The sequence below is a fragment of the Rattus rattus genome, chromosome 1, assembly GCF_011064425.1.
Source record: "Rattus rattus isolate New Zealand chromosome 1, Rrattus_CSIRO_v1, whole genome shotgun sequence".
Lineage (NCBI taxonomy): Eukaryota > Metazoa > Chordata > Mammalia > Rodentia > Muridae > Rattus > Rattus rattus.
In genome coordinates this window covers 15,655,311-15,674,073 of record NC_046154.1, presented here as the reverse complement: position 1 = coordinate 15,674,073, position 18,763 = coordinate 15,655,311, and the positions used below count along the sequence as shown (strand labels likewise).

General features: G+C 48.5%; 1 protein-coding gene across 1 annotated transcript in view; it reads right to left on the bottom strand.

Moving 5' to 3' along the window:
- The window catches only part of Kazn (kazrin, periplakin interacting protein), a 979,201-nt gene that overhangs the window by 397,626 nt on the left and 562,812 nt on the right, over positions 1 to 18,763 (bottom strand). The window lies entirely within an intron of this gene.

The following is an 18,763-nucleotide window of genomic DNA, read 5'->3' as shown; positions in this document are numbered from 1 at the left end:
GGGCCTATGGACCTCCAACACTTCATTCCCATCTTCTCTGTGCGGTTCTCCAGCTTTCCCACACCCTGAGCAGTGTCTCCGTGATTCCCTAAAGCCCAGCACCTACTCAGTGGCGGCTTGGGATAAGAGCAGTCAAACTCCCCACATTTTGCCTCCTCAGTGGCCTTGCCCAGAGGCAGGGTGAAACGCTCACAATCTCTCACTGATTCCAGAGTACACCAGTCAAACTAGACTGGTTGGCCCAATCAGTACCAGGGAATCCACTTGTCTCGGCCGCCCCAGGTCTGAGGTGACAAGAGTACTCTGCCAAACCTGGATTTTCTTTTATATGCATTCTGGGTGAGCGAGCTCAGGCAGCAGACTTGTGTGGGAGACTGAAAACCATCTCCTGCCCTAGGGAGCACATTTTAAAGCAAAGACTGGAAAAAAAACCCCAAAACCCCCCAAAGACTGACCATGTACCCATTCTCTCAACTTCATACAATACACATCCATTAACAATGAGACTCATTTTTTCCTCTTCATCAATGAAACCCTTATGATATATAAGAAGATATATAAGATGAAATACAAAAGCCCCAATATCTTCTATAAATCTAGCTTGGGGTACCTCCCATCTCCTTCTTACTAAGAGGTAGCAGGAGTTGTTGAGAAGCACCATCAACTTGGGCCACCTCGTCTGAGGTACTGTGGTCCCCGTTTCTCCAGAGATGCTGAGGATGAGGCCATGGGGTCTGAGGGAAGGTTGGAGGTTGTGGGAGAGAAAGAGGAGCCAAGGATGACCTGAGAGACTGGAAGGATGAAAACCGTGGTCATGGGTCGGGGACAGCAGCAGGGGGAGCGGCAGGGCTGGGCCTGTGTATTACTAACTTCTAGACACATTAGCCATATATGATGCAGGTGATGTCACACAGAATGGTGAGATCAGATAGGTGGAAGGGTGCTTGAACTTGACGCCGGGAGATGAGCTTGGCTGGGAACAGGGATTTGAAAGTTGTGAGCCTCTAAGTGTACTATTTCATTCTCTGTTGCTGTGACCATTACGACCAAAAACAGTACAGAGAAGAAAGGGTCTATTTTGATTTACGGCTCCAGAAGGAGGGTCCATGATGGTGGGGGAGGTGCTGTATGACACCTCAGGATGACAGGAAGCGGGCTGATTGCGTTTGTAGAACCAGGCTGTAAACCTGCAAAGCCCATCCCCAGGGACACACTTCCTCCAGCAAGGGCTGCACCACCTAAAGCTTCCTCAAACAGCACCACAGCGGAGAAGTGAGTGTTCAAATACGTGAGACTGTGGGGAACATTCCTTGTTCAGACCAGCAGAGTAAGTATTCTGTCTTCCCCACCCTCCCTGGATCAGAGCTAGATGTGAACGCCTCCAATCAAGCCTACCTCTGACTAAGCCAAGACGTGAGGGGATGGGGAGGGCTGTCTGTGTGACTCTCATCAGGGTAGCATTGCACAACTGAACTATGTTGAGCCCTTTATTAAGAAGGTCTCTCTCCCTCTCCGCAGAGGATAAGATTTGGCCAGTAGAGAATCAAGGAAGAATGGGCTCCCTTAATAGGTACGCCCTGACGGAATGGGAGAGGTCCTGCGACATTTGAACGTCTGGAGGTGAGAAACCGAGAGTAGGAAGGGATGATCCAGTCTGGCCTCCTGAAAGCCACACAGAGGGAAAGTGGTGCTTCACACCTCTGGGTGTGTTCTGAGGATGTTTCCAGAAGGGTTTAACCCAAGCTATTACCTGAGTTCGGCGCCATCACAGGGGACTCCTTGGTGCCGGGACTGAATAAAGGAAGAGTCAGATGAACGGCAGTGTTTCCGCTCTCTCCTCTTCCTTCTGAGAGACTGTATGACCTGACTGAAGTTCCTGCCACCACAGCTCGAGTTGCTTTCGCTGCCATGTTTTCCCCAACCACGGTGGACCGCACCTCTAAACCAGGAGCCGGCATAAACCTTTCCTTACGCTGCTCTGGTCAGCGATTTGGGTTACAGCACTGAGAACTAGTGTAGGAGATGAATGAAGGGTGCTTTGCTATTCTCTGGGGAGGGGGTCAGTCAAGCAGAGGGATTTGAGGGCTGACCAAGGACCTAGGACACAGAGGCTCCTGGTGTCTATTGGCTTCGAGGGGTCCTTAGGAGGCTTTTGTGATCCACAAACCTGTGTAGTGGGGCACCATCCTGTGTCGATGGCTTTCCTCCAGATCCTTCTCCTACCACAGACCCTGTCCAACTCACGGCTACCGGCTACCTAGCCTTATTATCCCTGCACTCACTAATATGAGTCACATAATTCATCCTTATGCAAGGCTTTGATGCCTCCGTATTCTAATGGCACCTTCCCCAGTGAAGGTGAAAGCCGAGCCTAGGTGTAATTATCCCGCACGTCTCGGAGCCCATCGGCGAATTTGCAGAAACCCTAAGTAATGCTCCACAAGAAAGGCGATGGAGTCCTGTCGCTACGAGTTGCAATTGGTACTAATTATCCTTATTCTGAAATCAAATGAGCAGCTCTCCCCCATATCCACCCCCACCCCCACCCAGCAGAAGGTCTCTACGTTGTTCTAGAAAATACTAAAGTGGTTGGGCCCTTCTGAACGGCAGCGGCAGCCTCACAGCAGGCCTCCGGTGCTGATTAATACCAGAACACTGGTATTAAATTAAAGGAGAAGTTCTGCTTGGGAGCTGAGCTCTCCACGTGCAGCCCTGGCTGGGCTCCCCTCCTGCAGTATGCCAGGCGCTCGCTTTGTTTCCTTTCATTCTGAATGGGATGATTCGGAGCAAAGCCGGAGGTGGTCAGACACATGTGCTTCTGTGCACCTTGCTGAGTGTGCTCCCAACACGGTGAGGAAGACGGCTTCTGAGGGAATATGATGCCCGGCATCTTCCATCCCCTTCTTTGGCCTCATGGAATGTAATTGTGATAAGGAGGGAGGGAGGGACGGAGGGAGGGGGATGGATGGAGGAAGGGAGGAGGAGAGAGGGAGGAAGGGAGGAGGAGATAATTAGAGCCTCTGCAGGCCTAGGTTATAGGAGGCAACAAGAGGCAGGGCTGGGATTTGAACTCGAGATGGTAGGGCTTGCTAGGCCACTTTTGCTGGACAGCCTCTGGGAGAGTATTCCCTATCGAGCATGGAATCCTGGAGCCTTCGCTGAAACATTTGGCTGCGTTTGTGGTTTTTATTAGGTAAGCTCTAGGGAGGAGGAGTGGGGGAAGGGAAGAACGAGGGAGAGAAAAGAGAAAAGAAATGAAAAGGGAAGAAGGGAGGGGCAGAGGAGGAGGGAAGAAAAGGGGGAAGAGAGAGGGGGAAGGAAGGAGGAAGGCAGAGAGGTGAAGAGAAGGGGACAGGAAGAGAGGGAGGAAAGGGAGGGAGGGAGAGACGGGGAAGGAAAGAGAAAGGAAGGAGGAAGGGGGATGGATGGATGAGTGGTGGGAGGGGGAGGGAAGGAGAGAGGGAAGGGGGATGGATGGAGAAGGGGGTGGATAGAGGGAGGGCTACATGGATGGAGGGAGGGAGGGAGGATGGATGGAGGGAGAGAGGGAAGCTGAGGCTTTGTCCCTGGCCCCAGGAAGCATACATTGTCCATTTGGACTAGGAACGATATCCCTTACCTCCCCATCTCAGGGGTCATTGTCAAAGTCAATGAGCGGTTAGGAAACCATCCTCTTTCCTCATAGGACCAGGGCTGTAACGGAAGCTGACTCAATACGTTCTGAAGGCACGATTCTATCCACAGGCTCCGAACAAGTGGCCAGCGTTACCACTCCACCCTGCTCTTTACCTCCAGCAAGAACGGACAGCTTTCCCCCCTGAAGAGGCATGTGTGTTTGGTCACATCGACACCCACAGCTTGATCCATTGAGACCCTTTCCTGTCCAATCGCATGATCACCCTGGATGGAAAAAGACACTTTCCCATCTCCAGACCCTAAATAGATGACCTGAAGATCACAAGGCTTCGTAAATTTTCTTGATTGCTTTTTTTTCCTCCTTGCTTATCACTTTCCCTAAAAATCCTGTCAGTTAGTGTATTTAAATTCCTTTCTCATCTCCTCATTGCGCCGCTATTTAAAATAATGAGTCACAGCTGAAAGGAACGGAAATATCCCGGCTGCTTTTAATATACCCCATCAAGGACACTTCTTGGGGAAAGTTGGGAAGGAGTACTTCTCCGTGAGGCCAAGGCCAAAGGCAAGGACAGGAATTTCTTTCAGCGTTGGCCTATAGGAGGAAAGCGGGATTTGAACTTCTCACTGGTTGCTTTCCAGAGCTGTCTAGATTGGTTTGATGCTGACGAAGCTTTCTGGGTATCACAGCCAACACCTGAGTTGTTATGTGTGCGGCCTAAATCAGACGCTCATTAGGTTGCCTGGCAAATGGGGAACGGATACTTTTATAATCCTCACTGTTCAGCTGAGAAGACAGGGTCCTGAGAACAGCTAACTTGTCCAAGGACACAGAATTAGGCCACAAGGGACAGACTGTGAACCTTGAGTTTAGACATTTGACTGTTACTGGAGACTCAGATTAACCTCAATCTCTCTCTCTCTCTCTCTCTCTCTCTCTCTCTCTCTCTCTCTCTCTCTCGTATGTGTGCCCTTGTATATACATATGCATGCATGTGTGTGCATGTGTGAGTATGTGCTATTCATGCATGTGTAAGCAGATGGGTTTGCATACCAATATACAATCATATCCAAGCCAGAGTTCAGCGTTGGTTTCCTTTTCCATTACTTCCAGAGTTATTTTTGAGACAGAGCTCTCATTGAACCTGGAGCTTGCTGATCAGCTAGGCTGACAGTGACCAGAAAACCCCTGGTATCCTCTCTCCACATCCCCCACTCTGGGATTACCACACACACGATGCTTTGCCCGTTATGTTACATGGTTGCTGGAGATCTGAACTGAGGTCCTATGTTTGTGTGACAAGCACTTTACTGACTAAGCAGTATCCCCAATACCAACCCATTTGCTTTTAAAGTTTGGTTTCTTCTATTAAATGGGTGTCCTAACGATAGTCTGGCAAGGTTACAGGAATAAAAGAGACACAGGATATAAACTTGCTTTGCATATCTGCCTTATGTATACCGAGGTCATTGTCACCCCTGGGGGATAAGCATCCTACTTGCTTTTCGTTGGCTTAATAAACACCACGGCCCAAAGCAACTTGGAAAGTGTTTATTTGACTTACAGGATATATCACTGAGGGAAGTCAGGGGCAGGAACCTGGAGGCAGGAACCTGGAGGCAGGAACCTGGAGGCAGGAACCTGGAGGCAGGAACCTGGAGGCAGGAAACTGAAGCAGAGGCCACAGCTTGCTTCCATGGCTCACTTTACTGTGTCTGGTTTAAAATACACACACACACACACACACACACACACACACACACACACACACGCACACACGCACACACACACATGCCAGGACCACCTGCAATGAATTGCGGTCCATCCCACATCAATGAATCAAGAAATTGTCCCATAGATTTGCCTATAGACCAATCTGATGGAGACGTTTTCCAGTTGAGGTTCCCTTTTCTTCGAGATGATCTATCCTAGCTTGTGTCAAGGTAACAACAACAACAACAACAACAACAACAACAGCAACAAAACCCCTAAACCAGCAGAGGAAGTCATAGCAGTGGGGGCACCTTAGATCTCTCACTAAATGGATTCACAGCCAAGACGCAGACCAGTTCCTGACAGGGCCCATGCTGCCAACCAGCTGCTGGGGACTGACTCCATAGGGGCCTCTTCTCTCCCTCCAATCTAATCCTGTCTGTGGAGCACAACCCCACCCTCAGAAGCAAGCCCTCTGCCACCCTCCAAAGCCACTTCATGCCAACGAGATGCGTTTTGCCACCCTCACTGATTAGTGGCATGCTTCTGAGCTGAGAGTGTCTGCGGAGGCCATCTCCAGACTCAGATTTATTAACGCCGCCATTGGCTTAATGAATTACTGCAATCCAATGAAGCCATAGATAGCTTGTATTTAACTTTTATGTGGCTGCCCCAGAAACCGGCCTGAAAGGCAGAAATCAATGCTTGTGACAAAAATCTCGATATGATTTATTTTGAATGCTCAGTTTGGGATTTGATGTATGCCGGTGTCAGCTATAGTTTATGCTCTTGGATGAATTTTATACTTACTGATTAAAGGGGGTTAGCGATACCAGTAGGGTACCATTCAGTAAGCCTTACGACAAATGTTGCCCAAGTGTTCCCATCCATCGAGCCAGATTGGCTTCTCGTTTTAATCAGCAGCCCTGGTAGCTGAACCCCCAAACTACCAAAGGGAGGCCCTATTTACCAGTTCGTAAATTAATTAGTCAAAATGCACTTAATTAATGATACCCACTGTGACTATCCAGTTCGCCAGTAATTGGGTAGCATCTAGGCAGGAACCAGGTGGTATGGGAGTGACAGACACATTGGTAAGGCTTTTCCCATGACAGACCTTGCTCCCAGATCGGTATTATTTCTTTTGGATCTTTTCTTTTGTAGTGTTTAGAAATAACTGTTCAGAAACAACACCTGCAGATTAGCATGGTGCTCCTATTTAGAGAGATGTCTAGACGGAACCTAAAATAAGAAGCTCAAGTCTTCAGCATCCAGGGGCCGTCGGCTGGAGACATCTGTAGAAACCAGGGCCAGGTGGCCGCTCAGTGTTTGGCAGTAATTGATTAATAATTTAGATGCTCTTAAAATGGATCAGATTTGGGCCGGAAAAGAGCACTTGGCTCAGGTACCATTTTCAGAATGTTTGTTTCATTCCGTGTGTCCATCATTCCATCCATCTATCTATCCATCACCCACCTATCTACATATCTACTCACCCACCGATCTGTCCATCCATCCGTCAATCCATCCATCCATCCATCCATCCATCCATCCATCCATGCACCCATCCATCCGTCCATCCATCTGTCTGTCCATCCATCCATCTATCCATCCGTCTGTCCATATGTATGTATGTCCGTCCATCCATCCATCCACCCATCCATCCACCCATCTGTCTATCCATCATCCATTCATTTGTCCATCCGTCCATCCATCCGCCTATCTATAAACCACCATCTTCATATTTATCCATTCACATAAGCAAGCATCCACATATCCATCCCTTTGGCCATCCATCTACTCATCCATTTGTTCGTCTGTCTATCCATCCGTCCGTCCATCCATCTGTCCGTCCATCCATCTGTCTTGCCGTCCACCCGTCTATCCATCCATCTGTCTGTCTGTATGTCCGTCTGTCCATCCATCCATCCATCTGTCCATCCATCCACCCATCTGTCTATCCATCATCCATTCATCCGTCCATCCATCCATCTGTCCGTCCATCCATCCGCATATCTATAAACCACCATCTTCATATTTATCCATTCACATAATCAAGCATCCACATATCCATCCCTTTGGCCATCCATCTACTCATCCATTTGTCCATCTGTCCATCCATCCATCCATCCATCCATCCATCTATCCATCCATCCATACATCCATACATCTACACATTCATCCTTAATTATATATCTACTATTTACCCATCAGTAACAACTGTCCCTTCTTCCTTTTTCCATTTTTCCATTTTTCTTTTTCTAGTCATTTTACAGCATATACTGTAAAGTCTCTACCTTGCCTAACCCCCTTTAACCCTTATCATAATCTATGATAATGGTTCAACACTGATACCATCATCATTTTGAATGCGATGAAACTAAGGCTCTGAGAGGTCAGGCGACTTGTTCCGGACACACAGACTGTATGGGAAAGGCATGGACTTGTGGTCATCTCACAGCTTCAAGCCAAGGGCTCCTTTTCATGACACAAATAACCGGGCTGCCAAAGGCAACAGTCCTAGTTGTCAAAGACAGACAATCTTAGCATCTGGAAAGAGGAATGGCTCGCTACCTATCTCATATTTACCTACGGGATGATGACTTTGTTCTGTTCCCGTCCCAGGCCCTGCACTGAGGCCTGGAGATACACGGATGGATGAGAGAGGCAACAGAATGGCGTCCCTTTTACCTCCCAACCTTTCAGGCCAGTAGAACCAGAGAGCAATTATATAGAAGCAGTGCTTGGTGACTTGATAGGTATCGTTCAAACACTAGAATAACCAGATCTCCAGCACATTGAGAATAAAGGTTTTTTGGTTTTGTTTTTAATATTCTATTTCCTGTGAAAGGAGAGAACAAGTTCCTATGAGTTGTCTGTCTACTGATGTCTGTATGCATAATGTCATGGTGCGTGTACACACACACACACACACACACACATATTCATACACATATGCACATATTCATATGTATTCATACATATACACATATACATGTTCAAAAACATATACACACATGCACACATGTGCATACATACTTTATAAAAAAAAATCCCTAGATCCTACTTCTTGGCTATCTTTCAGTCCCTCCCTTTCTGCATTTGATCTCACCTGGGGACTATCATTTGCCACAGAGACTCCTGCAACAGCCCTCCTGGCACCTCACCAATTGCTTCCTCCATTTTTGTTCTCCTTCCTTCTCCATCCGATTGAAACCCCGCCCTACTGCTCTCCATCATGGTAGGAACATATATATATATATATATATATATATATATATATATATATACTCTATATAGATATCTCTGAGAGAGAGAGAGAGAGAGAGAGAGAGAGAGAGAGAGAGAGAGAGAGAGAGAGAGAAGCCAGCTAGACCAAGAGAAATGGCTGAGTGGAGAAATAGACGCTGAGCCCCCAACCCCCCCACCCCCACTCAAGCTTATTTTGTCTTCATGAAGGTGTTTCCTCTTAATGAAGATGTTTCTGGTTTCAAAAACCGGGCCAAGTTTTCTCCTCCCTTCTTCTTCATTCCTCAGTGTGATAATCATCATAAGAAAGACACTCTCTGCAGCTTAAAGAACAAAGTCTTTACCCAAGGTCCAGAGAGTTCCACAAGCCACCGTGAGCCACTCCCACCATCTACTTGAGGATGAGACCCGTGCTCATTCCCTTTGGGTTGACATGCCTCTCTTGTGCTCCCGTTGTCCAGGAAAAAGGTTTATGGTAAGCTTCGAGTTGATTCCTGAAAAATGCCCTTGCTCTCTGCGAAGCAGTTTAATTCATTTTTGCTCAGCCCATCCTGCATGATTCGGAATGGTTCAGCTACATTTTCCTCCAGACGCTAGGGAGCCCCAAGGAAGCAGGTGGGAGGCTCTGCTCCGTTTAGGAGAAATGGGTTGACCCCTAGGAGGAAGGAACTTAATGAATCAGAAGTGGGTTGCTTCTCATGCATGAAATAGGACTTCGAGCCTCTCCCCCCCATCCATCAGTGCTGACGAGCTCTTGAGCGGTCTGCTACATTTTCTGGTCTGTTACATCATGGCCTTTGAAGGGGTTGCTACAGGTGGTATATCTGCCTTCTGGACTGCAGGGAACAATCTCTCTCCTTCTCGTCTTGACTCAGTAATGCCCAGGGGAGTGCTTGGTATACAGCAAGTGCTTAACACTTGCATAAGTGCTTAATCCAGCAGGTGTTTAGGGTTCCATACATGAAAAATGGCGTCTAAGCTCTGAAGAGACACTGAGGGACCGTTGTGTAGCACTTCTCCATCTGGAAATGGGAAAGTACATATTGACAAGATGGGACAGGTCCTCTGGTGGACAGTGTACGCATGCTCACTCTCCTCACAGTGCCCCGGATTCCTCATTTATAGCACAACGAAGTTGCCTTTCACATCTGCTCCAAGAACGAGGACTGAGCGGTTGTCCTTTCGTAGTAGGGGCTCTTTGGTTTCACCAAGAAAATCACAAATAAGGCTAAAGAGATAGCTCAGCTGTTGAAGGGATTGTCACGTTACCATGAGAACCTGAGTTCAGATCCCCAATATCTCCCTAAAAATCCAGGTATAGTGGCTCTGTGCTACAACACTAGTACTGGGAAGGAGGCAGAGACAGGAGACTCCCTGGGGCTTGCTGGCCAGCTAGTCTAGCTTTATCAGTGAGTCGAGGTCTCAAAACATAAGGTGGGAAGTGACAGAGGAAGATATTGCCTCTGGTACACACACACACACACACACACACACACACACACACACACGGCCTCCACAGATAAATGTACACATGTATATATACAACACACACACACACACACACATACACACACACGGCCTCCACAGATAAATGCATACATGTATATACACAGGAAAACACACACACACACAATTACATACACGGCTTCCACAGATATATGCATATACATGCATATGCACAGGAAAACACACACACATACACACACACATACACACACACATACACATGCACACATATACACACACACAACATGGCCTCTACAGATAAGTTTACACATGTACATACACAGGAAAACACACACACACACACACACACACACAACATGGCCTCTACAGATAAGTTTACACATGTACATACACAGGAAAACACACTACACAGACACACACAGACACACACACACACACACAAACACATATACCATACAAACACATGTGCGCGTGCACACACAAACACATATACCATACAAACACACACATGGCCTCTACAGATACATGCATATACACAGGAAAATACATACACCCTTGGCCTTCACAGATAAATGCATACATTCATATACACAGTCCCTCTCTCTCTCTCTCTCTCTCTCTCTCTCTCTCTCTCTCTCTCTCACACACACACACACACACACACACACACAGAGTCACACACACACACAGTCACAGGTGAAGTGTCCATGCAAACACATCCAAATACATCCAGGATCTGTTCCACCCAGTCTCGTGGACTGTGTCCCCTTCTTATAGAAAACCCCAGGACACCCAGTCTCATGGACTGTGTCCCCTGGGTTGAGTGCACAGGAAAGAGGACAGCAGAACACCCTGGAAACCTCCTGTTTCCCGGGCCTGGCCTCAGACCTTCAAGTCACTTCAGATTTCTGAGGGAGACGGAGGCCTTGCACAGGATCTCCTCAGAAAGATTCCATTGTAGAGAAGCCCTTTTGAATTCTGGAAGGCTCAGGGATCGGGAGTGTCCAGTTCTTTTCCTCTGCCCCTAGGTGCTGAATCCAGGCGAGCACTTCCCAAGGCCCTTCTCGTGACTCCCAACAACGTGGCGGGCCACATGAATGCACAGCTTTTGTACTGGCTGTGACAGTTGTCCCAGTGTCGCTAATCTGTATCAAGAAATATGAAGCCTCCAAACGGTCCATTGGCCACCTCTGAAATAACCTCTAAAGCTGCCTTTAAATGGAGAGCATCACCTACTGAGTCATTTCCACACGTCCCACCTACCCATTAAATGATGGGAATGACTTGGCCAGCCTCCGAAGGGAGGCAGTGGGACTGGCCTCGTAGCTGCAGGGGCAGCCTTCCAAAAGCACTTGAAGCACAGCCCTCTGGTGCATGCTCTCAGTCAGCTTCCAAGTGAAGGAGGACTACACCAAGTATCAATAGAGTGCAGGCTCCGCCCTCCTTCCCTGTGTTGCTAGCACAGGTGGAGCAGCGGTGATGTAGGGTGGAGGGGTGGGGGTAGGGGTGGGGGCTGAATGCTAAGATAAACACTAAACCTTCACGGTGGTAATGGTCAGGGTCCGCTGTTCACCCCGCCCTCAGTTCTCCTGGCCAACAACATTCCGTATTCCAGCAGTACAGATGTATTCAAAATGATGGTGGCCTTCACTGCAGGGGTCTTTGCTCTCATGCTGGCCTCCGGAGTCCATCACCGATTTGCCCAGAGACTTACAAGCATAGCTAGCTGCAAGCGCCTCCCCAGGGCATTCGAAGGACGCCTGCCAAGAGACTTTACCCCCCAAAGAGCCTGTTTTACCGAATTAGGTTGTAGCAAAACACTGAGGCTTAAGGCCACTTCGGTAATTCTCGCAGAGGGAGTTGGGTGAGCAGAGGACGGAGATTCAGGAAGGAGAAAGGTGAGTGATTACGCCAGGGATGATCGCTAGTTTATCTGTCTTTTGCAGTAATTATCACATGAAGGCAGTATTTCTACTCAGCCTTTAACCCCAATTTCTGTCCTCAATAGTAATTAAAGAAAAAAAATCAGAGCTTTTTCTGAGAGACTGTGTTTACAGTTCTGCGCCTTCACTTCTTCGTACAGACCTGCAAGGTTGCATTTGGTATTTTTTTTTTAAATAAATCCAAGCCCCTCCCCCCAATCTAAATGAAGTGTGTGTGTGTGTGTGTGTGTGTGTGTGTGTGTGTGTGTGTGTGTGTGTGTGTATTGGTGTGTGCATGCACACTGGACAGAAGTCAATGTTACCTATCTTCCTCAGTCACCCTTTCTGCCTTAAGCTTTGAGACAGTTTCTCAGTGAACCCCGAACTTGCTGATTAGCCTGAGCTCACCAAGAAGCCCCAGGCATCTGTCTCTGTCCTCCTTCACCCAGCACTGGGGTTCTACACCTGAACTTGGGGTTCTGGGGATCAGAACTCAGGTCCTCATGCTTGCATAGACAACATTTCATGGATGGAGCCCTCTCTGCCCCTACCCCTCTGGGCTTTTATCAGGCATAGACGCCCCCATCAATAAGATTGGAGTAGGGGGTGAGAGCGTCCCTGGAGGTGAGGGCTTGGCAGTTACTGTGTCAGAAGTGGTGAGGCTGAAGTCACGGGAGGTTGGAAGACAGAGAGAAGCTGGAGACGAGGGGGTCAGGCAGGCAGGAGAAAGTCCAGAAGGCGGATGCTCAACCGGAACTAGGAAATCCAGGGGAGCCAGGCACATAGAGGAGACGAAGTGGGAACCCCACCCACAGGAAGTGTTGCTGGTGGGACAGTAGATGCTGCAGCCATTTGGGGAAAATGCAGGCAACTCGTTTAACTAAGAATTGTCACCTGACTCAACCAGCTTACCAGCTATCTGCTAGTTACATAGCTTTCTGTGGCTGCAATGGAGTATCTGAGCTACACGCCTTAGAAGGAGGAAAACTTCATTTTAACTGTTGTTTTCAGTCCATGGTTGTTTGGGTCTGTGGTGACGTAGAACACCGTGGCTGGGAATGAGAGGCCGAGGAAAATGCTCGCTCTATGGTGGCTTAGAAGCAAGAGAAAGAGGCAAAGGGTGCTAGTGGCCTCCCTGAGTGTAGGATTTCTAAGACCCAACTTCCTTCTAGCAGGCCCCCTCCTCTGAAAACTCCGCCACCTCCCAACAGTGCTACCAGCTGGTGACTAAGCTAAGAGGCTTGGTGGGGGGGGGAGAGACATATCAGAGGCCAACAACAGCATAAATACAATGTAAAACACAACCACAAGGCTCGTATGTGAAGGTTCATGGTAAACCCAAGAACTAAAAAGTGCGGAAAAACCTAAGTGCCCATCCCCTGACCAACCAAGAAGTAAAACAGGTATTTCCTACCCAGTGAACTCTTTCATGGCAAACTGAAGACACAAAGGGCACCAGCAGCAAGAAATTCTCAGTGAATAAGCCTGAGGCAAAGGAACACCCATTTTACAATCCCACTTCCACCCAAAGTCCAGGATGAGCTAAGTTGCCACACGACAAAGGTGGATTGGTATGGATGGGTGAAGTTATACCGGTGAGTTGGAAACAAGCTTAAGTTACAAGGCATTCATAAATATAAGCCTGGCCGCCGACACCATTATTTGGATGCTGGCAGGCCTAGATGGTCTGGTGATAGGGGTTAAAGCCGGGGCCCTATGTTTACACGGCAAGCATTTTTACTGACTGAACCATTATTCCTGATGACCCTAGTGGATCACTGCTGGGGTATATACCCCTGTGGCTGATGTTATGACAACACTCCACACTGGCACAAGGAACAACCACCACAGGGCTCTTCCCATGGCTCTCAAAATGCCGCCTTCCCATGTAACAGCTCACCCTGCCCGTCTGTGCCAGCTCTTTCACAAACGTGTCCAAGTGCTACTCGGCCTAAGCCCTCTTAAATGATCCACAACACTGTTTCCCACAAATCCCCTCCGAGGAGAGCTGTCTTAACTAAAGATACTTCAGAGCCCTAGGCAAGCAAGGACTTGGCCCTCTGATCACAAGGCCTCCATCTCTGGCTTCCCCCAGCCGTCTTTGGAAGGCATCGCCATATGGACCTGTAGGAGGCGGGGAGGCTTTCTCCCTAATCAACGTTTACTGTAAGTGGTTGGGAAATAAACATGGGTGTGCCTTGCACTTAGTAGGTACTCAGCCAACAAGCAGAGGTGGAAGGACTGCATGCGTGATTCCACAGTCCGTAGGACTGGGTAGAAAGACATCTCTGTGAACATCTGCAGTGTTTCCAGGGACTGAAAACCTAACAGAAGAAAGGTTGGCCAAGGACGTTAGAGACCAGAGGCTTAGGGTGTGCGAAGGTATCAAGACAAATCTCAGAAATTGAGTGTGAGTGTGTGTGTGTGTGTGTGTGTGCGTTATGATTACACACGCACGTCTGCATGCTCGCACCTGTGATATGAGTACTGAATGGGTGTGCAGAGGTCAGAGGTTGCCACTGGGTCTCTCTCTATTGCTCCCCACCTTTTATTTTGAGACAGGCTCTCTCACTGAACCTGGAGGTTGACCCTTCGGGTGTCGATCAGCGCTGGGATTACAAGCATGTGACGCCACTCCAAGCTTTTAAAGTGGGTGTGGGGGAATCTCAGCTCAGCTCCTGATGCTTTTATGCAGGAGTTCATTTACCCACAGAGCCAGCCGTGTCCCCTGCCCACTCTGGAACTATTTCTGCTTGGAAGAGATCATCTGGGACTTTTGGAGCCAACCCCGTAGTTTGTGAAGGTCTAGCCAGGTGTGTCAAGAAAAAAAAATCAAAATCAGAATATATATATATATATATATACCCTCCACTTGCCTTGCCTTCTGGTTAAGATTTGGCCTTATATGCTTTGAGACCCAGGCAATTGCTCACGACTAATTCAGCCTTTTCCACATTAGATGTTAGAAGCATGAATAGTTCTAAATTAGCTGGAAGATTTCAATATTCCTCCGAACAAACAGAATGGCAGCCCCGGGTCTCAGCGTGTCTCTGGAGGAGCTGGCTCCCTCCTAAGAAAAAATTGAGATGTTACCACTTATCCCATATAGAACTGTGTCTTTGATGAGGCGGTACCCTTCCGGGAGACAAACCAGAGCCCTTGGGCTTTCTTGGGAACGCGACTTGGCACGTTCTTCACTGACTATACACCCCTCCTCACTGTCGACTGCTCTAGGGATAAGAGCCTGACCCCCTGACCCCTACAGCATCCAATCACAGCGGTGTCCTAAAATAAGAATCACTCCCAATACTATCCTCTTCGTTTTCTTCCCTTGTCCGAGGTGTCTCAAGTCACTAACCTTCCTCAGTTATCTTTCAAATTTCTTCCATCTCTTGTCAGCCATTGGCGAGAAGTTACTGATTTCAGTCCTTGGTGTCTTATCCTGTTGAGTATTTTGAGAAGGCTCAAGGGTTTAGCCATGCCCCACCTCAGCAGATTGGACCAGTGAAGGGCACCTGACTTCAAAGCAGCCAATCCGGAGACTGAGCATACGTTACCTGGGAAACCTGAGTTGCGTTTCCTCCCAGAAAATGAGCCAACACCACTGGACTCTATCTGGTGTTACCATCCCTGGGAGTGTGCAGAGAGGCTAAGGCGGCCTGGCATATGTTCATAATGGGACGCTGATACTGAGAACCACAGGCTTAATTTCCTCAGTGGACAATGTAATTTCCACTCGGAAATAAGATCTGCTCCAGTATTAACCAGCCTTCTGGTTCCCACCATTTCTACTGAGGGACCTGGCTGTGTGTGTCCCTTCTGTTCACCTAACATGACCAAGAGAAATGGACCAGTAACAAACCTCCTTCCTTTCCCCTCCCTTCTCCTCTCCTTTCTCTCCTCAACCTGCTTCTCAGTCTCTATACTGCCCAGGTCAACTGTTTAACAGACATTTTCTCCACACTGGCCACCAACCAAAGCATGTTCATGTTTGTTCTCATAACAGAGCCACCACCTGTCATCTAGGTACCATTACAGCCCCTACGTGTCAGGTGAGGAACAAAGAGAAGGGGTAACCTGTCCAGTGTGACAGGGTCCTCAGTGAACCCGGGCTGCCTGAATGCCAGGTCTGCCCTTTCTTGAGTTCATCTTAGATCCTGTCAGGGCACCAGAAGACTTCAGAGCTCATCTCATCTGCTGCATTGGTTCCTTTCCTCGGTGCTGTGACAAAAATACCTGACTAAAGCCACTCAAGGTAGGATGGGCCAGTTTATTTTGACTCACAGTTTGAGGGTGCACAGTCCCATCATAGTTGGGGAGGTGTGGTGTTGAGAGGGACTCTAGTTGTGGAGGCAAGAGGATAGGGCAAGGATAACCTTGCATGTGTAATCAAGAAGCAGAGAGCCATGAATGCTGGTGGATCCATGGGGCCTTTTGGCTATCCTGTCCAGTACATGTGTATGCATAGACACCCACACACATATTCACACAGACACACAGACAGACAGACAGACAGACACACACACAAATTCACTAGGTGGGCGATTTTTGCCCATTTAGGTTTTGCCATACAGGAGGTAAGATATGGCTCTGGACTGGTACTCTTGGACTGGTTAGTTTTTAAAGTTCAGATTGCCCAAGGTGAGTGGCTTCATTAGCCCACACAAGAGGAATTGGCTCTTGATTTCAAGTCTTTGGACTCCCCCTGCAGAATCGTATTGTTGCCAGGTAAGAGGCCGGTGGGCTCCCCATTTCTAACTTGAGAGGGACTGGGATTCAGTTGTTTTGTGGCAATTGCTGGGACTCTGGGCTGTGCGGTTCGGGCTTGGGGATTTCAGGTATCTTTTTCACAGACATAGTTCAGTTGTCACCACTGCCCTACGAGGTGGGTGATGCTGTTGTCCTAGAGATGGGACATCTGTCATCAGGGTACCACATATCAATACCACATATTGTTCTACATTATGAAATTAGTGGCTTGAGTAGAATCCCAGAGGTGTCCCTGCTAACCCATCTGAGGGTGAGCTTGGTTGATCTAAAGGATGGTCTTGAAAACTTCCTTCCAGGAGTGGGGGTGCCACTGAGTCACCCCCAGCTGGTGATTTCTTCTCCGTTTTAGGGAAAATGGCTCTTCATTTGGTGAGTTGGTTCAATGACTATCACATATCTCTACAAAAAATAATAAAAGCATTTCCTTTCTGTGTCTCTGGTGTAAGGTAGAGCAGCTCCAGCTATTCAGTGACCATGGTCAGTTGACTGGGAAGCCTATGGGACTGGCTTGAGCCAATCAGACGCCTTTGGAACAAGAGGTAAAACGGGCATTTCCAGTTCAAGGCCATGCTTGTGCTGAAAGATGTCAGAGTAACTGAAGCAATTGTTTTGGCTCTGGGTCAGGTGAGAAAGCTGGGATGCGCAGAGGAGGTAAGACAAACAGAGGAAATCTGAAGAGCCCTGATTTCTGCTCTCTTGAATTGGTGGATGTCTCATCTAAACCCCTCTTTCATCTTGAGCTTACTTGGTACATTTCTGCTTTGTGCACAAAAGGGTCCACAGGCTAAGATGCTCTGGGATAGCTGCCGGTATGACCGTGGGTCAGAGCTACTCAGGAAGTTCAGGATGCCCTTCAAGGCTGTATCCTATGAGTGCCTAACGCTTTCAGAGTTGCTTCCTGTGTGTACCTCACGCCTTCACAGATGCTTCCTGTGGTTGCCTCATACCTTTCAGAAGTGCTTCTTGTGAGAGCCTCACATTTTCAGAAGTGCTTCCTGTGAGAGTCTCATACCTTCAGAGCTACTTCCTGTAAGAGCCTCTCACCCTCAGAGCCACTTCCTGTGAGAACCACACACCCTCAGAGCCACTTCCTGTGAGAACCTCACACCCTCAGAGCCACTTCCTGTGAGAACCACACACCCTCAGAGCCACTTCCTGTGAGAACCACACACCCTCAGAGCCACTTCCTGTGAGAACCTCACACCCTCAGAGCCACTTCCTGTGAGAACCTCACACCCTCAGAGCCACTTCCTGTGAGAACCTCACACCCTCAGAGCCACTTCCTGTGAGAACCTCACACCCTCAGAGCCACTTCCTGTGAGAACCTCACACCCTCAGAGCCACTTCCTGTGAGAACCTCACATCCTCAGCGCTGCTTCCTGTGTTTGCCTCATACCTTCCAGAAGCGCTCCCTGTGTGTGCCTCATGCCTTTTAGAACTGCTTCCTATGAGTGCCTCAACATTTTCAGAAGTGCTTCTTGTGAGAATCTCACACCTTTGCAGCTGCTTCCTGTGAGAGCCCCACCCTTCAGGGCTGCTTCCCGTGTGTCCCTCACATTCCTTTAGTGCCACTTCCTATGTGTACCTCATACCTTACAGTGCTGCACGCTGGAGCACCAGGACTTTCCTCTAAGAAACAGGGCATGGCTCCAGGTTTATAGAAAATAAAAACAGAATGAAGCCCCGCCGAGAAGACATTTGGGAAGTCTATCAATATTGCTGGGTGGTTTTTATCCCAGCGCTTGGTTTATGATAGACTGTCTTCACCCACACCAGTCCTTGTCGAGATTCTTGGGGGGCAGATAAGTAGGAAAAACAAGAATACTGCTTACTCTGAGCTAGGGCTGGGGCTGGGGCTGGGGCTGGGGGTGTTGGTGGGGGTGGGGTAGAGAGGACTGGGCATGCCTGATACCAACACATTATTCATGCTAGTGACTAAGACGCCTGGTCTATTTACTTTCTGCATTTTGCTCCTGGTGCCTCACTGGAGCACCTAGCAGAGCAGGGT